Here is a 20,757-nt window from a genome sequence, read left to right as displayed (position 1 = left end):
GCAGGCTGGAGTAGGATTACTGAATAGTCTGATGTTTTGTTGCTCATCTGTCTTTGTGTTTATTGTCCCCATAGTAAGGATGACAGATGTAGAATCCTCCCTCACATTGTGAGATTCTGCTTTATTATAGGTTGTAAACGTTTAACAATCGTGCCCTCTTAGGGTTTGTTCACATGAACCGTATAAACTGCACACTGTACGCTGTGTTCCACTGTTTCTATTAATTTACACAACATGAAAGGGGTACTCCGGCGCTAAGACATCTTATCCCCTATCCAAAGGATAGGGGATAAGATGCCTGATCGCTGGGGACCCCCGTGATCTTGTACGCAGCACCCCGGTTACAATCAGTCCCCGGAGCATGTTCACTCCGGGCCTGATTACTGGCGATCAAGGGGGCCGGAGCATTGTGACATCACGGCCCCACCCCAGTGTGATGTCACGCTCCGCCCCTCAATGCAAGCCTATGGGAGGGGGCGTGACAGCTGTCATGCCCCCTCCCATAGGCATGCATTGAGGGGGCGGAGCTTGATGTGACACTGGAGCGGAGCCGTGACGTCACTATGCTCTGTCCGCGTGATCTCCAGTAGTCAGACCTGGAGCGAAGATGCTCCGGGGACTGATTCTAACGGGATGCTGGGTATAAGATCACGGAGGTCCCCAGCGGCGGGACCCACGCGATCAGGCATCTTATCCTCTATGCTTTGGATAGGGGATAAGATGTCTTAGCGCCGGAGTACCCCTTGAAATCTGCGGTGTATACAGTTCATGTGAACATACCCATAAAGGGGTACTCCAGAGGAAACTAAATTGTTTCAGATCAACTGGTGCCAGATAGTTAAACATGATTACGTCTATATAAAATCTTAATCCTCCCAGTACTTATCAGCTGCTGTATGCTCCACAGGAAGTTGTGTAGTTCTTTCCAGTCTGATCACAGTGCTCTCTGCTGACACCTCTGTCCATGTCAGGAACTGTCCAGGAGAGATTCGCTATGGAGATTTTTTCCTGACAAGGACAGAGGTGTCAGCAGAGAGCACTGTGGTCAGACTGGAAAGAACTACACAATTTCCTGTCTAGCATACAGCAGCTGATAAGTACTGGAAGAATTAAGATTTTTAAATAGAAGTAATTTCCATATCTGTATAACTTTCTGGCACAACTTGATTTGAAAAAAAAATAAAGGTTTCCCCTTTAAGTCAGTCCGTGGACTTTGGATAGAGCGCATTGTCCGTATTTAAACTCTCAGAACACCTGGTCATCGGCGGGGTCCCAGCAATCACATATGCATCATGTTTCCTAAAGGAAGGTAATAAATATACTTAACCACCTTTAAAGGGGTACTCCGCTGCTCAGCGTTTGGAACAAACTGTTCGGAAAGCTGGAGCTGGTGCCGGGAGCTCGTGACGTCATAGCCTCGCCCCCTCGTGATGTCATGCCCCGCCCCCTCAATGCAAGTCTATGGGAGGGGCGTGACAGCTGTCACACCTCATCCCATAGAATTGCATTAAGGGGCGGGGCGTGACGTCATGAGGGGGCGAGGCTATGACGTCACGCCCCACATGACGTCACTAGCTGCCGGCGTCAGCAGCTAGAGTTTGGAACAGTTTGTTCCAAACACCAGCAGCAGAGGACCCCTTTAAGGCTGGTGTCATACACTATGGGGGAGGGGGGGTTGTCATTGGTTTATGAAATGTTTTTTTTTTCTTTTTTTTTGCGCAAATGATAAGTAGCAAATTGTTGCCCAATACATTTGGATTTATAAAAAAACCAACTTGAATGTAGTGCGGCATGGTTTGCTTTTTGCATTGGTTAGGAATTGATCAACTGCGTCTTTTTAAAAAATTGATGCAACTTTTGGCACCGTCTCCTTTTAAAAAGGCGCAAATATACACCAGCCCAGACATGGCTTAGCTTTTTGGTGTTTATAGAAAAGTTGCTTTTGCCCTATGAGTAAACCCTAAACAATTTAGTATTAAAGTGAAGGAGGGTCTCGCTTGCTTTCTCCTCAGTTGTATCTGTGCAAATCACTTTTCTGACCTGATAGTTTGTTGTGTTCTCTGCTCCATTCATTTCGGGGCTAATGACCTTCAATTTTGGGATCAGTGGGTGTCCCAGCACTTAAAGGGGTACTCCGGTGGAAGTGCCAGAAAGTTAAAGAGATTTGTAAATTACTTCTATTAAAAAATCTTAATCCTTCCAGTACTTATTAGCTGCTGAATACTACAGAGGAAATTATTTTCTTTTTGGAACACAGAGCTCTCTGCTGACATCATGACCACAGTGCTCTCTGCTGACATCTCTGTCCATTATAGGAACTGTCCAGAGCAGCATATGTTTGCTATGGGGACTTTCTCCTACTCTGGACAGTTCTTAAAATGGACAGAGATGTCAGCAGAGAGCACTATGCTCTATTCAGCAGCTAATAAGTACTGAAAGGATTAAGAATTTTTAATAGAAGTAATTTACAAATCTGTTTTACTTTCTGGCACCAGTTGATTTAAAAAAATAAAAAATAAAAATCATATATACAGTATATTTCCACCAGAGTACCCCTTTAAATACTAATAACATTTTAGCTTGTTGTTCTTGTCCTGTGCGTGTGGCCATATCTATGACAACTCTTTTCCCTCATTCCTACTTCTTCATAAAGGGCCGTGTGTAATACGGAGGAAAATCCGAACATCATCATCACAGTCATATAGATGAGCCAGCTCCTTTTATATAATGATGATGATGGTTAATGATGATGATTATAGATGATGATGATGATGATGATGATGTATTGTTGTTTTGAAGCTAGAGTTTAGTCCATACAGATTTTGTGCATATTCTATCTGCAGTTTGTGGAAAATGCAGAATAATTTGCCTTATTTCCACAATGTGAGAACACAGCGTCTCCATTTCTGCACCCAGGACCGATTCCATCCCTTGTGTAATCCGCTGCTCGCCATGCGCTGCCCCTTCTGCAGTATACGGAGGGGCGAATCCTTTGGTGCCTTGTTCTGACGGCTCCTGAACGCTTCTCTCTCATCGCTCACTGCTCCTTAAAAGGGAATCTCTCTAGGTGGGAGAAATGGGGGTTTCGCTGTTTGATGTGGAGTGTTGTGCGCTCCCTGAGCTCTCTGGGATTGGCCGGGATCTTCCTTCAGACAAGACTGGATAATGTTTTAATCCAGTCCCCTCAGACTGGGAATCAATAGCCCTGAAGCCTTCCTCTCTGCCAGGATCTGTATGTAGGGTCGGTTCTCATCATTGGTGACTGATAGTAGAGACCTGTTCATGGTAAAATAGAGTCCGCTGCTTTTCCAAGTTGGTACCGTATGTGAAATTGGCGCTGTATGAGCCTTGCAGGTGGATAAAAACCCGTCCTCTGGCGCTTTGTTCACAGAATGAGAATAAACCGGACCGAAAAGGTTTTACTGACATACAGGTAGACACAACAGTGTACGGAGCTGGAAAACAACTTGGAGTGTATTCACCCTACACATACAATGTATCACTCCCATAATCCCTGACCCCCAGGAGCTCACAATCTAATCTCCTATCATACAATGTATCACTCCCATCATCCCTGACCCCAGGAGCTCACAATCTAATCACATACAATGTATCACTCCCATCATCCCTGACCCCAGGAGATCACAATCTAATCTCCTATCACATACAATGTATCACTCCCATCATCCCTGACCCCAGGAGATCACAATCTAATCTCCTATCATACAATGTATCACTCCCATCATCCCTGACCCCAGGAGCTCACAATCCAATCTCCTATCATACAATGTATCACTCCCATCATCCCTGACCCCAGAAGATCACAATCTAATCTCCTATCATACAATGTATCACTCCCATCATCCCTGACCCCAGGAGATCACAATCTAATCTCCTATCATACAATGTATCACTCCCATCATCCCTGACCCCAGAAGATCACAATCTAATCTCCTATCATACAATGTATCACTCCCATCATCCCTGACCCCAGGAGCTCACAATCTAATCTCCTATCATACAATGTATCACTCCCATCATCCCTGACCCCAGGAGATCACAATCTAATCTCCTATCATACAATGTATCACTCCCATCATCCCTGACCCCAGAAGATCACAATCTAATCTCCTATCATACAATGTATCACTCCCATCATCCCTGACCCCAGGAGATCACAATCTAATCTCCTATCATACAATGTATCACTCCCATCATCCCTGACCCCAGAAGATCACAATCTAATCTCCTATCATACAATGTATCACTCCCATCATCCCTGACCCCAGCAGATCACAATCTAATCTCCTATCATACAATGTATCACTCCCATCATCCCTGACCCCAGGAGCTCACAATCTAATCTCCTATCACATACAATGTATCACTCCCATCATCCCTGACCCCAGGAGATCACAATCTAATCTCCTATCACATACAATGTATCATTCCCATCATCCCTGACCCCAGGAGATCACAATCTAATCTCCTATCATACAATGTATCACTCCCATCATCCCTGACCCCAGGAGATCACAATCTAATCTCCTATCACACAATGTATCACTCCCATCATCCCTGACCCCAGGAGCTCACAATCTAATCTCCTATCATACAATGTATCACTCCCATCATCCCTGACCCCAGGAGCTCACAATCTAATCTCCTATCATAGAATGTATCACTCCCATCATCCCTGACCCCAGGAGCTCACAATCTAATCTCCTATCATACAATGTATCACTCCCATCATCCCTGACCCCAGGAGATCACAATCTAATCTCCTATCATACAATGTATCACTCCCATCATCCCTGACCCCAGAAGATCACAATCTAATCTCCTATCATACAATGTATCACTCCCATCATCCCTGACCCCAGGAGATCACAATCTAATCTCCTATCATACAATGTATCACTCCCATCATCCCTGACCCCAGGAGATCACAATCTAATCTCCTATCACATAATGTATCACTCCCATCATCCCTGACCCCAGGAGCTCACAATCTAATCTCCTATCATACAATGTATCACTCCCATCATCCCTGACCCCAGGAGCCCACAATCTAATCTCCTATCACATAATGGATCACTCCCATCATCCTTGTCTCTGGGAGCATACTATTACATACAATATATGATCATGGATGGATGATGTATCACAGAGATTCATTCAGTTTTATACTTGTCATCCGCCCGGGTGTGATTGATGCTGCTGGGGCAGAGCGATGCGGCGTAAACCACACAGCGACGTCTCTGAGGACGGAAGCTTAAACAGATGCCAGGAAATAATTTTATTCCAAGTTAAATTAGTGATTTCTTCCCATTTACTTTTACTCCTCATCAGTGCGGCTTTAATTAATTCTCCCACAATAAAGTATATGGCACATCCCATTATTGTACATCACTGGCCGTAACCTAGTAAAGAGCGTATCCCATGTATCTGAGCGCAGCTATAGGCCCCCCATGTACAGGACCCTCTGACGCCCCCCTCCCCTCCCCACGGTCCATTGATCTGTTTATACACTTGAACTAAATAGTGCGACTGTTCTGCATGACTTAAATAAACAATCCTTTGTGGGGCGCTGGGTGAGGGATAAGGACCCGCCTCACGCGCTGCCGCGTTACACGCTAATTATTCTCTGATTAATGGACTCGGCCGCTCCGGGACCGCTGACTGTACAGAAGAGCGTATTATGACTACGTTATGTATGGTACAAATTTGTAAAGTTACTCTGCGCCAAAGTATGAAAAGTTATTCACCGTGTGGTGTGTATGGATGTGGTTTCGGCCAATAGTTCAGTAAAGACCATAACAACTGGATTGTGCGTTGATATCCATAAGGTTACACCTATTGTATCTAAGCCACTGGTGCGTCAGTACAACTGCAACTGTGTATTTTAGGGTATGTTCACACATGGCAGATACGCCGCAGATTTTCACCTTCCAATTGAAGGTAATTGGGGAAAATCTGCAATAAATTTGCTACTTATTTTAAAGGAAAACTGTCAGATTGTTCACCCACAATAAACCCAATACACTGGATTATAGTGCGGGTGATCAGGAGTCAGACGAGGGGTCACTTACTTAAATATGTCCAGTAGGTCCTGAGATATGTCCCCCAGAAGATCCTCTGCTAAATTTAGTGAATTGCGCGAAGGGGCGGGGCTTCACCGACTTCGTTTGCATATTCATTGTCTGTAACTCCACTTCACTAGGATGTAGAGTCACAGACAATGAATATGTAAATTGAGCCAGCAAAGCCCCGCCCCTTCGCGCAAGTCACTTAATTTTTGCAGAGTGAGCCTATATAGTGTGGGGTACAGTGTGGGCCTATATTGTGTGGGGTACAGTGTGGGCCTATATTGTGTGGGGTACAGTGTGGGCCTATATAGTGTGGGGTACAGTGTGGGCCTATATAGTGTGGGGTACAGTGTGGGCCTATATAGTGTGGGGTACAGTGTGGGCCTATATAGTGTGGGGTACAGTGTGGGCCTATATAGTGTGGGGTACAGTGTGGGCCTATATTGTGTGGGGTACAGTGTGGGCCTATATTGTGTGGGGTACAGTGTGGGCCTATATTGTGTGGGGTACAGTGTGGGCCTATATTGTGTGGGGTACAGTGTGGATCTATATTGTGTGGTGTACAGTGTGGGCCTATATTGTGTGGTGTACAGTGTGGGCCTATATTGTGTGGGGTACAGTGTGGGCCTATATTGTGTGGGGTACAGTGTGGGCCTATATTGTGTGGGGTACAGTGTGGGCCTATATAGTGTGGGGTACAGTGTGGGCCTATATAGTGTGGGGTACAGTGTGGGTCTATATTGTGTGGAGTACAGTGTGGGCCTATATTGTGTGGTGTACAGTGTGGATCTATATTGTGTGGGGTACAGTGTGGGTCTATATTGTGTGGAGTACAGTGTGGGCCTATATAGTTTGGGGTACAGTGTGGGCCTATATAGTGTGGGGTACAGTGTGGGCCTATATTGTGTGGGGTACAGTGTGGGCCTATATACTGTGGGGTACAGTGTGGGCCTACATTGTGTGGGCCTACATTGTGTGGGCCTATATTGTGTGGGCCTATATTGTGTGGGGTACAGTGTGGGTCTATATTGTATGGGGTACAGTGTGGGCCTATATTGTGTGGGGTACAGTGTGGACCTATATACTGTGGGGTACAGTGTGGGCCTATATTGTGTGGGGTACACAGTGTGGGCCTATATTGTGTGGGCCTATATTGTGTGGGGTACAGTGTGGGTCTATATTGTATGGGGTACAGTGTGGGCCTATATTGTGTGGGGTACAGTGTGGGTCTATATTGTGTGGGGTACAGTGTGGGCCTATATTGTGTGGGGTACAGTGTGGGCCTATATTGTGTGGGGTACAGTGTGGGCCTATATTGTGTGGGGTACAGTGTGGGCCTATATTGTGTGGGGTACAGTGTGGGCCTATATTGTGTGGGGTACAGTGTGGGCCTATATTGTATGGGGTACAGTGTGGGCCTATATTGTGTGGGGTACAGTGTGGACCTATATTGTGTGGGGTACAGTGTGGGTCTATTGTATGGGGTACAGTGTGGGCCTATATTGTGTGGGGTACAGTGTGGGCCTATATTGTGTGGGGTACAGTGTGGGCCTATATTGTGTGGGGTACAGTGTGGGCCTATATTGTGTGGGGTACAGTGTGGGCCTATATTGTGTGGGGTACAGTGTGGGCCTATATTGTGTGGGGTACAGTGTGGGCCTATATTGTGTGGGGTACAGTGTGGGTCTATATTGTGTGGGGTACAGTGTGGGCCTATATTGTGTGGGGTACAGTGTGGGCCTATATTGTGTGGGGTACAGTGTGGGCCTATATTGTGTGGGGTACAGTGTGGGCCTATATTGTGTGGGGTACAGTGTGGGCCTATATTGTGTGGGGTACAGTGTGGGTCTATATTGTATGGGGTACAGTGTGGGCCTATATTGTGTGGGGTACAGTGTGGACCTATATACTGTGGGGTACAGTGTGGGCCTATATTGTGTGGGGTACACAGTGTGGGCCTATATTGTGTGGGCCTATATTGTGTGGGGTACAGTGTGGGTCTATATTGTGTGGGGTACAGTGTGGGCCTATATTGTGTGGGGTACAGTGTGGGTCTATATTGTGTGGGGTACAGTGTGGGCCTATATTGTGTGGGGTACAGTGTGGGCCTATATTGTGTGGGGTACAGTGTGGGCCTATATTGTGTGGGGTACAGTGTGGGCCTATATTGTGTGGGGTAAAGTGTGGGCCTATATTGTGTGGGGTACAGTGTGGGCCTATATTGTATGGGGTACAGTGTGGGCCTATATTGTGTGGGGTACAGTGTGGACCTATATTGTGTGGGGTACAGTGTGGGTCTATTGTGTGGGGTACAGTGTGGGCCTATATTGTGTGGGGTACAGTGTGGGCCTATATTGTGTGGTGTACAGTGTGGGCCTATATTGTGTGGGGTACAGTGTGGGCCTATATTGTGTGGGGTACAGTGTGGGCCTATATTGTGTGGGGTACAGTGTGGGTCTATATTGTGTGGGGTACAGTGTGGGCCTATATTGTGTGGGGTACAGTGTGGGCCTATATTGTGTGGGGTACAGTGTGGGCCTATATTGTGTGGGGTACAGTGTGGGCCTATATTGTGTGGGGTACAGTGTGGGCCTATATTGTGTGGGGTACAGTGTGGGCCTATATTGTGTGGGGTACAGTGTGGGCCTATATTGTGTGGGGTACAGTGTGGGCCTATATTGTGTGGGGTACAGTGTGGGCCTATATTGTGTGGGGTACAGTGTGGGCCTATATTGTGTGGGGTACAGTGTGGGCCTATATTGTGTGGGGTACAGTGTGGGCCTATATAGTGTGGGGTACAGTGTGGGCCTATATTGTGTGGGGTACAGTGTGGGCCTATATACTGTGGGATACAGTGTGGGCCTAAATTGTGTGGGGTACACAGTGTGGGCCTATATTGTGTGGGCCTATATTGTGTGGGCCTATATTGTGTGGGGTACAGTGTGGGCCTATATTGTGTGGGGTACAGTGTGGACCTATATTGTGTGGGGTACAGTGTGGGCCTATATTGTGTGGAGTACAGTGTGGGCCTATATTGTGTGGGCCTATATTGTGTGGGGTACAGTGTGGGTCTATATTGTGTGGAGTACAGTGTGGGCCTATATTGTGTGGGGTACAGTGTGGATCTATATTGTGTGGGGTACAGTGTGGGCCTATATTGTGTGGGGTACAGTGTGGGCCTATATTGTGTGGGGTACAGTGTGGGCCTATATTGTGTGGGCCTATATTGTGTGGGGTACAGTGTGGGCCTATATTGTGTGGGGTACAGTGTGGGCCTATATTGTGTGGGGTACAGTGTGGGCCTATATTGTGTGGGGTACAGTGTGGGCCTATATTGTGTGGGGTACAGTGTGGGCCTATATTGTGTGGGGTACAGTGTGGGCCTATATTGTGTGGGGTACAGTGTGGGCCTATATTGTGTGGGGTACAGTGTGGGCCTATATTGTGTGGGGTACAGTGTGGGCCTATATTGTGTGGGGTACAGTGTGGGCCTATATTGTGTGGGGTACAGTGTGGGCCTATATTGTGTGGGGTACAGTGTGGGCCTATATTGTGTGGGGTACAGTGTGGGCCTATATTGTGTGGGGTACAGTGTGGGCCTATATTGTGTGGGGTACAGTGTGGGCCTATATTGTGTGGGGTACAGTGTGGGCCTATATTGTGTGGGGTACAGTGTGGGCCTATATTGTGTGGGGTACAGTGTGGGCCTATATTGTGTGGGGTACAGTGTGGGCCTATATTGTGTGGGGTACAGTGTGGGCCTATATTGTGTGGGGTACAGTGTGGGCCTATATTGTGTGGGGTACAGTGTGGGCCTATATTGTGTGGGGTACAGTGTGGGCCTATATTGTGTGGGGTACAGTGTGGGCCTATATTGTGTGGGGTACAGTGTGGGCCTATATTGTGTGGGGTACAGTGTGGGCCTATATTGTGTGGGGTACAGTGTGGGCCTATATTGTGTGGGGTACAGTGTGGGCCTATATTGTGTGGGGTACAGTGTGGGCCTATATTGTGTGGGGTACAGTGTGGGCCTATATTGTGTGGGGTACAGTGTGGGCCTATATTGTGTGGGGTACAGTGTGGGCCTATATTGTGTGGGGTACAGTGTGGGCCTATATTGTGTGGGGTACAGTGTGGGCCTATATTGTGTGGGGTACAGTGTGGGCCTATATTGTGTGGGGTACAGTGTGGGCCTATATTGTGTGGGGTACAGTGTGGGCCTATATTGTGTGGGGTACAGTGTGGGCCTATATTGTGTGGGGTACAGTGTGGGCCTATATTGTGTGGGGTACAGTGTGGGCCTATATTGTGTGGGGTACAGTGTGGGCCTATATTGTGTGGGGTACAGTGTGGGCCTATATTGTGTGGGGTACAGTGTGGGCCTATATTGTGTGGGCCTATATTGTGTGGGCCTATATTGTGTGGGCCTATATTGTGTGGGCCTATATTGTGTGGGCCTATATTGTGTGGGCCTATATTGTGTGGGCCTATATTGTGTGGGCCTATATTGTGTGGGCCTATATTGTGTGGGCCTATATAGTGTGGGGTACAGTGTGGGCCTATATAGTGTGGGGTACAGTGTGGGCCTATATAGTGTGGGGTACAGTGTGGGCCTATATAGTGTGGGGTACAGTGTGGGCCTATATAGTGTGGGGTACAGTGTGGGCCTATATAGTGTGGGGTACAGTGTGGGCCTATATAGTGTGGGGTACAGTGTGGGCCTATATAGTGTGGGGTACAGTGTGGGCCTATATAGTGTGGGGTACAGTGTGGGCCTATATAGTGTGGGGTACAGTGTGGGCCTATATAGTGTGGGGTACAGTGTGGGCCTATATAGTGTGGGGTACAGTGTGGGCCTATATAGTGTGGGGTACAGTGTGGGCCTATATAGTGTGGGGTACAGTGTGGGCCTATATAGTGTGGGGTACAGTGTGGGCCTATATAGTGTGGGGTACAGTGTGGGCCTATATAGTGTGGGGTACAGTGTGGGCCTATATAGTGTGGGGTACAGTGTGGGCCTATATAGTGTGGGGTACAGTGTGGGCCTATATTGTGTGGGGTACAGTGTGGGCCTATATTGTGTGGGGTACAGTGTGGGCCTATATTGTGTGGGGTAGAGTGTGGGCCTATATTGTGTGGGGTACAGTGTGGGCCTATATAGTGTGGGGTACAGTGTGGGCCTATATAGTGTGGGGTACAGTGTGGGCCTATATAGTGTGGGGTACAGTGTGGGCCTATATAGTGTGGGGTACAGTGTGGGCCTATATAGTGTGGGGTACAGTGTGGGCCTATATAGTGTGGGGTACAGTGTGGGCCTATATAGTGTGGGGTACAGTGTGGGCCTATATAGTGTGGGGTACAGTGTGGGCCTATATAGTGTGGGGTACAGTGTGGGCCTATATAGTGTGGGGTACAGTGTGGGCCTATATAGTGTGGGGTACAGTGTGGGCCTATATAGTGTGGGGTACAGTGTGGGCCTATATAGTGTGGGGTACAGTGTGGGCCTATATTGTGTGGGGTACAGTGTGGGCCTATATTGTGTGGGGTACAGTGTGGGCCTATATTGTGTGGGGTACAGTGTGGGCCTATATAGTGTGGGGTACAGTGTGGATCTATATTGTGTGGGGTACAGTGTGGGCCTATATAGTGTGGGGTACAGTGTGGGCCTATATTGTGTGGGGTACAGTGTGGGCCTATATAGTGTGGGGTACAGTGTGGGCCTATATAGTGTGGGGTACAGTGTGGGCCTATATAGTGTGGGGTACAGTGTGGGCCTATATAGTGTGGGGTACAGTGTGGGCCTATATAGTGTGGGGTACAGTGTGGGCCTATATAGTGTGGGGTACAGTGTGGGCCTATATAGTGTGGGGTACAGTGTGGGCCTATATAGTGTGGGGTACAGTGTGGGCCTATATAGTGTGGGGTACAGTGTGGGCCTATATAGTGTGGGGTACAGTGTGGGCCTATATAGTGTGGGGTACAGTGTGGATCTATATAGTGTGGGGTACAGTGTGGATCTATATTGTGTGGGGTACAGTGTGGGCCTATGTTGTGTGGGGTACAGTGTGGGCCTATATTGTGTGGGGTACAGTGTGGGCCTATATTGTGTGGGGTACAGTGTGGGCCTATATTGTGTGGGGTACAGTGTGGGCCTATATGTGGCTGCTGTATTACAGGTTTGCACAGTACATTGGCAGTGTGTACAAGGCCTTATGTTTATCGGTAATATGAGACGCCGGTGGATTTGTTGTGGCGCGTGAATGCAGTTACTATGCCGGATTCTTCGCTACGCTAAGTGATCAATAACCTTCATAAATGGAGATGGCTTTTCTCATCTGATCCGGCACATTCCACCCGCCGGTCCTGCTTTCTTTCAATCACTCTTTTTCTGCATTTTGCCATGTGCGTTGTTACCATGGCGACTCGGCTGCTCAACAGAAAGTATCCACATTACTGAGAGGAGCCATTGTGCACATATTGTTCTTGGATCTTGTTTCTTTTCTCTTGTTCTTCAAGGCTTATTAGGAGAGCGAGGCCCGGACGCCGTCAGGTCAGGTTCACACGAGCATGTGGTGCAGAAGTGTCAAAAGTTTTAACTCTTGCTATTCTGTGGTATTGCACACATCTCTGATCCTTGGGCCCCATAATCCTGTCCCTGGTCACTGGCTGTCCTTCCTTGGCCCCCATCATCCTGTCTCCTGTCCTTATTTGGCCCCCAAGAGCCATTGTCCTTAATTGAACACTTTTGGTCAGTACTAACCACTATATACCGGAGACTCCACAAGACCAGTCGCTCTGGAGATGCCCTGACCCCCGAGTCTACACATCATTATCTCCATTTGACTCCCACACTTATGGAGACTTATTCTATCATGAGTTAGGGTGAACAATCCCTGTGGACAGGATACGCTGCCGCATTGGTTTGTACATTGAGTTTTATTCTGTCTTTAGGAACAGAACATGAAGATCTCAGCAGACTGACAAAACAGCCACAAGAACATAATGCTCAGCAGATTGTTCTCCGTCTCCCTTATGTTCCTATTATAAAGGGGAGATTGAAGCATGATCACTGTCATGTGATGGACAATGTAATGTGTAGGTTGTCACCGAGCTCAGGTACTGGACCTCTGCTGACCAACTCTGCTGATCATACAAATGGATATTCGACCATATCGGTATATGAGCCGGGGGTGAGATCCTAGTATAAGGCTCTGATCTGTTTGGTATATGAGCCGGGGGGTGAGATCCTAGTATAAGGCTCTGATCTGTTTGGTATATGAGCTGAGGGTGAGATCCTAGTATAAGGCTCTGATCTGTTTGGTATATGAGCCGGGGGTGAGATCCTAGTATAAGGCTCTGATCTGTTCGGTGTATGAGCCGGGGGTGAGATCCTAGTATAAGGCTCTGATCTGTTTGGTATAAGAGCAGGGGGTGAGATCCTAGTATAAGGCTCTGATCTGTTTGGTATATGAGCTGGGGGTGAGATCCTAGTATAAGGCCCTGATCTGTTTGGTATATGAGCCGGGGGTGAGATCCTAGTATAAGACCCTGATCTGTTTGGTATATGAGCCGGGGGTGAGATCCTAGTATAAGGCTCTGATCTGTTCGGTGTATGAGCCGGGGGTGAGATCCTAGTATAAGGCTCTGATCTGTTTGGTATATGAGCTCGGGGTGAGATCCTAGTATAAGGCTCTGATCTGTTTGGTATATGAGGCGGGGGTGAGATCCTAGTATAAGGCTCTGATCTGTTCAATGTATGAGCCGGGGGTGAGATCCTAGTATAAGGCTCTGATCTGTTTGGTATATGAGCTCGGGGTGAGATCCTAGTATAAGGCTCTGATCTAGTTTGGTATATGAGCGGGGGTGAGATCCTAGTATAAGGCTCTGATCTGTTTGGTATATGAGCCGGGGGTGAGATCCTAGTATAAGGCTCTGATCTGTTTGTTGTATGAGCCGGGGGTGAGATCCTAGTATAAGGCTCTGATCTGTTTGGTATATGAGCCGGGGGTGAGATCCTAGTATAAGGCTCTGATCTGTTCGGTGTATGAGCCGGGGGTGAGATCCTAGTATAAGGCTCTGATCTGTTTGGTATATGAGCTCAGGGTGAGATCCTAGTATAAGGCTCTGATCTGTTTGGTATATGAGGCGGGGGTGAGATCCTAGTATAAGGCTCTGATCTGTTCAATGTATGAGCCGGGGGTGAGATCCTAGTATAAGGCTCTGATCTGTTTGGTATATGAGCTCGGGGTGAGATCCTAGTATAAGGCTCTGATCTGTTTGGTATATGAGCTGAGGGTGAGATCCTAGTATAAGGCTCTGATCTGTTTGGTATATGAGCCGGGGGTGAGATCCTAGTATAAGGCTCTGATCTGTTCGGTGTATGAGCCGGGGATGAGATCCTAGTATAAGTCTCTGATCTGTTCGGTGTATGAGCCGAGGGTGAGATCCTAGTATAAGGCTCTGATCTGTTCGGTGTATGAGCCGAGGGTGAGATCCTAGTATAAGGCTCTGATCTGTTCGGTGTATGAGCCGGGGGTGAGATCCTAGTATAAGGCTCTGATCTGTTCGGTGTATGAGCCGAGGGTGAGATCCTAGTATAAGGCTCTGATCTGTTCGGTGTATGAGCCGGGGGTGAGATCCTAGTATAAGGCTCTGATCTGTTTGGTATAAGAGCAGGGGGTGAGATCCTAGTATAAGGCTCTGATCTGTTTGGTATATGAGCTGGGGGTGAGATCCTAGTATAAGGCCCTGATCTGTTTGGTATATGAGCCGGGGGTGAGATCCTAGTATAAGACCCTGATCTGTTTGGTATATGAGCCGGGGGTGAGATCCTAGTATAAGGCTCTGATCTGTTCGGTGTATGAGCCGGGGGTGAGATCCTAGTATAAGGCTCTGATCTGTTTGGTATATGAGCTCGGGGTGAGATCCTAGTATAAGGCTCTGATCTGTTTGGTATATGAGGCGGGGGTAAGATCCTAGTATAAGGCTCTGATCTGTTCAATGTATGAGCCGGGGGTGAGATCCTAGTATAAGGCTCTGATCTGTTTGGTATATGAGCTCGGGGTGAGATCCTAGTATAAGGCTCTGATCTAGTTTGGTATATGAGCGGGGGTGAGATCCTAGTATAAGGCTCTGATCTGTTTGGTATATGAGCCGGGGGTGAGATCCTAGTATAAGGCTCTGATCTGTTCGGTGTATGAGCCGGGGGTGAGATCCTAGTATAAGGCTCTGATCTGTTTGTTGTATGAGCCGGGGGTGAGATCCTAGTATAAGGCTCTGATCTGTTTGGTATATGAGCCGGGGGGACATCCTAGTATAAGGCTCTGATCTGTTCGTTGTATGAGCCGGGGGTGAGATCCTAGTATAAGGCTCTGATCTGTTTGGTATATGAGCCGAGGGTGAGATCCTAGTATAAGGCTCTGATCTGTTTGGTATATGAGCCGGGGGGACATCCTAGTATAAGGCTCTGATCTGTTCGGTGTATGAGCCGGGGATGAGATCCTAGTATAAGTCTCTGATCTGTTCGGTGTATGAGCCGAGGGTGAGATCCTAGTATAAGGCTCTGATCTGTTCGGTGTATGAGCCGAGGGTGAGATCCTAGTATAAGGCTCTGATCTGTTCGGTGTATGAGCCGGGGGTGAGATCCTAGTATAAGGCTCTGATCTGTTCGGTGTACGAGCCGAGGGTGAGATCCTAGTATAAGGCTCTGATCTGTTCGGTGTATGAGCCGGGGGTGAGATCCTAGTATAAGGCTCTGATCTGTTTGGTATAAGAGCAGGGGGTGAGATCCTAGTATAAGGCTCTGATCTGTTTGGTATATGAGCTGGGGGTGAGATCCTAGTATAAGGCCCTGATCTGTTTGGTATATGAGCCGGGGGTGAGATCCTAGTATAAGACCCTGATCTGTTTGGTATATGAGCCGGGGGGACATCCTAGTATAAGGCTCTGATCTGTTCGGTGTATGAGCCGGGGATGAGATCCTAGTATAAGTCTCTGATCTGTTCGGTGTATGAGCCGAGGGTGAGATCCTAGTATAAGGCTCTGATCTGTTCGGTGTATGAGCCGAGGGTGAGATCCTAGTATAAGGCTCTGATCTGTTCGGTGTATGAGCCGGGGGTGAGATCCTAGTATAAGGCTCTGATCTGTTCGGTGTATGAGCCGAGGGTGAGATCCTAGTATAAGGCTCTGATCTGTTTGGTATAAGAGCAGGGGGTGAGATCCTAGTATAAGGCTCTGATCTGTTTGGTATATGAGCTGGGGGTGAGATCCTAGTATAAGGCCCTGATCTGTTTGGTATATGAGCCGGGGGTGAGATCCTAGTATAAGACCCTGATCTGTTTGGTATATGAGCCGGGGGTGAGATCCTAGTATAAGGCTCTGATCTGTTCGGTGTATGAGCCGGGGGTGAGATCCTAGTATAAGGCTCTGATCTGTTTGGTATATGAGCTCGGGGTGAGATCCTAGTATAAGGCTCTGATCTGTTTGGTATATGAGGCGGGGGTGAGATCCTAGTATAAGGCTCTGATCTGTTCAATGTATGAGCCGGGGGTGAGATCCTAGTATAAGGCTCTGATCTGTTTGGTATATGAGCTCGGGGTGAGATCCTAGTATAAGGCTCTGATCTAGTTTGGTATATGAGCCGGGGGTGAGATCCTAGTATAAGGCTCTGATCTGTTTGGTATATGAGCCGGGGGTGAGATCCTAGTATAAGGCTCTGATCTGTTCGGTGTATGAGCCGGGGGTGAGATCCTAGTATAAGGCTCTGATCTGTTTGTTGTATGAGCCGGGGGTGAGATCCTAGTATAAGGCTCTGATCTGTTTGGTATATTAGCCGGGGGGGACATCCTAGTATAAGGCTCTGATCTATTTGGTATATGAGCTGAGGGTGAGATCCTAGTATAAGGCTCTGATCTGTTTGGTATATGAGCCGGGGGGACATCCTAGTATAAGGCTCTGATCTGTTCGTTGTATGAGCCGGGGGTGAGATCCTAGTATAAGGCTCTGATCTGTTTGGTATATGAGCGGGGGTGAGATCCTAGTCTAAGGCTTTGATCTGTTTGGTATATTAGCCGGGGGGGACATCCTAGTATAAGGTTCTGATCTATTTGGTATATGAGCTGAGGGTGAGATCCTAGTATAAGGCTCTGATCTGTTTGGTATATGAGCTGGGGGTGAGATCCTAGTATAAGGCTCTGATCTGTTTGGTATATGAGCTGGGGGTGAGATCCTAGTATAAGGCTCTGATCTGTTTGGTATATGAGCCGGGGGTGAGATCCTAGTATAAGGCTCTGATCTGTTTTGATGTATATCTGGATTATTCCCAGATTTATAACTCCATAGGGGGGCAGTGACGCTGATGTACAACACTGTCCATTTACACTGTAATCCTCTGGATAGGATAGTCCAGCAGACTACAAGGGGACCAGACAGGCGTCAGGGGAGGCGAGCGGTTTTATTCTGGACTTGTGAATCTGCGACAGTAAGTGTGGCCATAGAAAGTAGGGATCGAAAGATATCGATTTTATTTTTATAGGGCTGATACCGATAATCTGTCACCTTTCAGGCCGATAGCCGATAATTTATACCGATATTCCGGTATAAGTTATCAGCTATATCAACCCCCACCCAGCGGGGCAGAAGCCGTTGCAGATCAATGATTTAAAGTGGGCGCTTTAAATCGGGGAACTGCAGCGGCTTTTGCGGTGCCAGAGTCCGCCGCCCGGTTCTCTCCCCCTGCCTGTCCTGAGTCTAACCATCACAGTTGCCCACATTCCGCCGTCGCCCCCCCCATCCTCTGCCCACATACCGCCCCCCCCCCCCCATCGCCTCCCCATCCCCGGTGTTATAATTACCTGTTCCTGGGGGTCCGCGATCCTTCTGGCTCCATCGGCGTCCTGCGCTGTCACTGTGCGCACTGACGGTGACGTCGCGTCGGGACGTCACTCGTCATTGTGCACAGCAACAGCACAGGAGCCAGAAGGTTCACGGACCCCGGGGATGGGGGAGGCGATGGTGCGGCGGCGGTATGTGGGCAGAGGATGGGGGGCGGCGATGGGGCGACGGCGGTATGTGGGCAGAAGATGAAGGGGAGGCGATTAGGCAGCAGCATGTGGCCAGAGGATGGGGGAGGCAATGGGACAGCGGCGGTGGTATGTGGGCAGAGGATGGGGGGAGGCAATGGGGCAGCGGCGGCGATGGTCATCTCTGGCCGGGGGGCTGGTTGGGGCATTGTCGCCATATCGGCACGGTAATTGCCGATACCGATAATGTCCAAAATCAAGATTATTGGTTGATTATATCGGCCAAACCGATGATCGGTTGATCCTTAATAGAAAGGACATAGAAGGTTGGAGTTAGGACCATCCTGTGTATTCTCTATGCCACATGTATGGCAGCAAGACCAAATAACCAGGGATATCTTGTATGGCATTGTTGCTGGGTGTCTGTAGGGATAGACGCTGTCTAGGGGAGCACGCTGTGTTTATTATGGGGGGTGGCTGGATGTCTTGATCTGACATTTCCTATAATATAAGTGCTCACCTATATCAAAAAGTGACTTTTCTTATTGGTTTTCACTTTTACAGGCTCTCGGCTCCTGATTCTTTGGGCTCTTGTAAACCCGACTGACAGGCAAATGCTTTTTTGTTAATGAAGCTCCGGCCTGACATGAAGCGGTGTTATTGATCACATGGATCAGAGAGATTGCTCTGACATCATGCGCAGCTTTGCTGGGTGACAGTGATGTAAGACTGTATTATTGCCGGCTTCTCCTCTCCACGCTCCTGATTTTTCCCCCCCCTGTTATAGATGGGATGATCTGACCGGCAGGCGTTTGTAGGGAGACGATCCCAGACACTCCCAGATCATGGGAAGCTTTGCCGGAAGCCATCGCCCTCCCTGATGAAAAGATTCACAGAATATTTTCCTGGCTCTGACCGCGTCTCTGCGCTCACACTCTGCAGGGGAGTGACAGCTGTCACCTCTGGTGTAGTGACCCCTCGCGCAGATCGGGCGCCATCGCTTTATGAAGGATGGCGATGCCACCATGTGCCGCTGACAGGCAGGCCTGCTGTATTTTCCTAACTGATAATCCTGGTATCCAGCAGAGACGGAGTGGCTGATACTTTCCATGCACGTTGCTCGGCTCTTGGCACAGATTCAGTTTTGTGATTGTTTTTCCATCATCTGGAAAATTAGTAAAATACTGAAAAAAGTAAAAGGCTTCCCTCAACATGTGAAAATGATTGCTTTATACTCCGAGAAGCTGAAGCCTTATCCTGGGGCAGGAGGGTTATGTTGGTTTAAGATTTACCTTGCACTTCTTGGGCCGTGTTCCCACAGCGTTTTGTAGGTGTCCATTAAACTGTAGGTGTATTATGCAGCAGAATTCACATCTGGGACACTGTTAGTCCTATTAATTTCCGTGGAAGGCACTCACTGCAGCATGCATTTTCTACCACACATGTAAGAAGTACACATGGATAGATGACGCTCCAGAAAACATATTGAGGGGCCAGAATGTGGATTGACCCCATGAAATGAGGCAAGTCCTTGTTTAACAAGTAAAGTACGTAGGGCTGGGCGGTATGGCCAAATATGTGTATCGCTGTATTTTTGTAACTTATGGCGGTTCCATGGTACATAACGGTATCTCCCCCCCCCCCCCCCTCCCCCAAAATGAATTATTAGCCCAGCGCTGCACTGTCCCCATCGGGGTAAATACTCACATGTCACCCGCAAGCGCTGCCTCCTGGTCCTCCTGTTTGTTGCTGCCACCGGCGCTGACACTCTCTATACTGTGCGGTATCCCAATGCCCGGGCTGCAAAAGGTAAACAAAATAAACTAACGCATGTTCCGACGTCGGCCTTACGCTGGGGACGGGAACGTCGGACAGCCGCCAGCCTATCACCGGCCGCAGCGAAGTTCCACCTCGGCCGCTGATAGGCTGAGCGCACTGTCATGTAAGGAGCTCTGGCCGGCTTCTATCATCGGCCGAGGCGGAACATCGCTGCGGCCGGTGATAGGCTGACGGCTGTCCGACGTTCCATTCCCTGGGAAGCAAGTCCGGACCGACGGGGAAGGTGAGTTAAAGGAAAACTGTCAGATATTTTCTCCTGCACTATCCACAGGTACTGGTGTATAGTGCGAGAGACGCCGATTAAAACGAGCCCTACCTTGTCTGGATCCGCCTGGCCATTCTCCCGCAATTGTAGTTTTATTATCTGTTGAAATCTTCCTGTAACTGGCACGGGCGGGGCTTCTGCGCTTAATTGGCACTGACGTCAGCGCCGCTTATGAATATTCATTACCCCTCCCTCCAGTTAGGAGCGGCAAAGAGAGGGAGAACTGGAGGGAGGGGGGATGAATATTCATAAGCGGCGCTGACGTCAGTGCCAGTTAAGCGCAGAAGCCCCGCCCCTGCCAGTTACAGAAGATTTCAACACATAATAAAACTACAATTGTGGGCGAACGGCCAAGCTAGGGCTCATTTTAATCATCGTCTCCCGCACTATCCACCAATACCTGTGGATAGTGCGGGAGAAAATATTTGACAATTTTCCTTTAAAGTTTATTTTGTTTACCTTTTGCAGCCCGGGCATTGGCATACAGTATAGAGCAGTGGTTTGCAATCTGCGGACCTTCAGATGTTGCAAAACTACAACTCCC

At 48.4% G+C, this 20,757-nt stretch overlaps 1 protein-coding gene across 3 annotated transcripts in view; it reads left to right on the top strand.

Moving 5' to 3' along the window:
* The window catches only part of ARHGAP39 (Rho GTPase activating protein 39), a 303,636-nt gene that overhangs the window by 27,472 nt on the left and 255,407 nt on the right, over window positions 1-20,757 (top strand). The gene's annotated exons all lie outside the window — the stretch shown is intronic.

This window comes from Hyla sarda, chromosome 5 (genome assembly GCF_029499605.1).
Source record: "Hyla sarda isolate aHylSar1 chromosome 5, aHylSar1.hap1, whole genome shotgun sequence".
NCBI classification, from domain to species: domain Eukaryota; kingdom Metazoa; phylum Chordata; class Amphibia; order Anura; family Hylidae; genus Hyla; species Hyla sarda.
Note: the sequence above shows the minus strand (reverse complement) of the source record. Positions and strands in the feature narration are given on the sequence as shown.